Genomic DNA, 2,888 nt, shown 5'->3' on the forward strand with positions numbered 1-2,888 from the left:
TATGGAGGCATTGTCTCCACTGAGGTTCTCTCCTCTCAGATGACTCTAGCTGTGACAAGTTGACATAAAACTATCCATCACAACCTCTAATGTTAACTGCAGTACTATTCATCACAGGCAAATCATGGAACCAGCCCAGATGGATAAAGAAAAGGTAGAACATAGACAAAATGAAGTTTTACTCTAGTATTCTAAAGATGATTGTAATTATGTCAGTAAATCTATAGAACTAGAGGTTGTTATGTTAAGTCAAAAGTCAGATACAGAAAAACATTTTCTATCATTTGTTGAATTCAGAGCTAATATTAGAGACTGGGAGATGGCTCAGTCAACAAAATGCTTGTTGCATAGCCAGATGGTGGTGGCCCATGCCTTTAATCCAGTACTTGGTATGTGGATCTCTGAGTTCAAGGCCAGCCTGGTTGACAGATCAAGTTCCAGGGCAGCCAGGGCTACCCAGAGAAACAACAACAAACTTGGTTATGATGTTTCATCATAGCAATAGAAAAGAACTAATACAGTTACTCTCTGAGATCTACATACCCATTCATGAATGGGCATGTACACACATGAACATGTATACAAAGAGCATGTATGTACACGTGTGTCTAATACATAAAAGAAGGAACTATTTGAAAGGCAGGAAAGAGCAGGTGAGAGAGAGTGAGGGAAATGAGCTGGGCATGCTCAAGGATGTGCCCACTTCAACATGTAATGAGCCTTTCCTATATAAAGATGCATAGTTTACCCTAATAAAAAGCCATTTATTTCCCTGGGGAGAATACAGTCTTTAAAATTACCCCTGGTGTTTTCCTTGCTTGCTGCAGGTAGTGAACTTCTTTTATTGTCTAGTTGTGATTACAGCCTTGCCATTTCCTAAGGGGCTAACCCTCTGCATTGGGTTAAAAAGATGAACACTAGAATAAATAAGAACTCCACTCCTAGTCACATTAGCTGTCAGTCCAATTGTTTGAAACCAATATGCCTGTTTCCCTCTTCTGGGTGGCTAAAAACAAAACAAAACAAAACCAACCCTTGACCTGCTGTTAAAACCTATTTTTTCCGGTCTTGCTGGCTTCTACATCTACTGGTTAAAACATCTTTGATCCTTTGCTTATTTATTTTCTTTGGGACAGGGTCTCATGTAGTGTGTGCTGGCCTTGAACTAGCTACGTAGCTGAGGATACCCAGGGATAAAGCTTAGGACTTCATCATCCTAGGCAAGTGCTCTTCCACTGAACTGTATTCCCAAACCCCATGTTTATTTTACATTTGCATAAGTCATGCTTTCCATTAAAAATGAGATTTATGCATTTTATGTGGTTTTCCCTCTGCACATATGTATATGTACTATGTTTGTGTCTGGCCCCGATGGAAGTTGGAAGAAGGCAACTGGTTGTGAATCACCATGTCGGTGCTGGGACTCAAACCTGGGTCCTCTACAAGAGCAACAGGTGCAACTAACTGCTGAGCTACATCTCTAGCCCTGTATTTTTTAATTTTTTGAAAGCTACACTTCTAGCCGGGCATTGGTGGCATATGCTTTTAATCCCAACACTCGAGGCAGGATAGATGGAGCTGCACAGAGAAACCCTGTCTGGAAACAAACAAACAAAAAACCCAACAACAACAACAAAAGAAATAAACATATAAAACAAAGAATTCATGAAATACGGCTTTTTCTTCTTGCAGCAAGTTTTTCTGTACCATTTCATTCTTTTTCACTCTATTAAAATAATTGTGAAGCCAGGCCACATGGAGTGCTGTCTTTTTTAATAAAATTTTAAGAATTTATTTATTGTGTGTGGGTGTTTTTCCCGAATGTTGTCTATGCACCACTTGCTTGCCTGGTGCCAGCAGAAGGTTTTGGAAGTTTGTGGGTCACCAGAGTCCTCTGAAACACCAACCATCTATCCAGCCCCTCCTCCTCCTAAAAATTTCATCATTATTATTACTATTAGTTTTGTTTTTTGAGACAGAGCCTCTGTAGCTCTGGCTGACTTGGAACTCACTCTGTAGACAGGCTGGCCTGGAACTCACAGAGATCCACCTGCCTCTGCAGTGCTGGGATTAAAGGGGTGCTCAACCACTCTTGGTCCTTAAAAGATCTTTAATCCAGCACTCTGGAGGTTGGAGCAGGAAGGTGGAGAACTGAGCCCATTCTGGGCTACACGATGAGACTCTCTTTTTTAAAAACAAAAACGGGAAAACGAAAACAAAATCAAATCCCTAAATCTGTTCTCAACCTGAAGGCTGGAAAATCCTGCCTTGGCAAGACTTGGGTGAGAGGGTGTGGTGGTGGTGGTGGTGGTGGTCGGATACTGTGTTTTTAAAACCACTAATAACCGCGATTTCTGTTTTCCTCCTCTCCTGGCGCCGATGACCTTTGCTGCTGGACTGCTTTAGCTCCCCAAGCTCCACACTCAGACTCAGCCTCGGGGTAACAGCAGCGAGTTCCAGGGCCATCTGGAAAAGTGAGGGACACCAGAGATTGCCCTCTTCCGGTCATGCAAAGGAAGGTCTTGGGTGGGGTGGGGTCTGAAGGTCTTGGAAATTGACCTCTGTGCTCCATCCAGCTCACAGCCAGCCAAGTTCTTGTGAATCCGTGGAGGAGGCTGCCTGACTTCTCCCTGGATCAGACTTCTCCCTGGATCACACCGTCCACTTCTGACTGCCTCTTTGGTAGGGATCTTGGCAACAGGAGGAAGTGGCACTTTTATTTGTTAGATCCTGACAAAGGGTAATAAAGAATCTGGCTGGACTTCTATCGGCCCGCCCCCAGGTCACTTCTACTTTTAGACACGCCCGGTCCCAAGAGTCCTGGGTTCTGCCTCTGGTTGGGGTGTCCAGCCTCTGGATCCAAACTCTTGGCTTCGCAGGTACGATTC

The sequence above is a fragment of the Cricetulus griseus genome, chromosome 2, assembly GCF_003668045.3.
Source record: "Cricetulus griseus strain 17A/GY chromosome 2, alternate assembly CriGri-PICRH-1.0, whole genome shotgun sequence".
In the NCBI taxonomy this organism is placed as follows: Eukaryota; Metazoa; Chordata; class Mammalia; order Rodentia; family Cricetidae; genus Cricetulus; species Cricetulus griseus.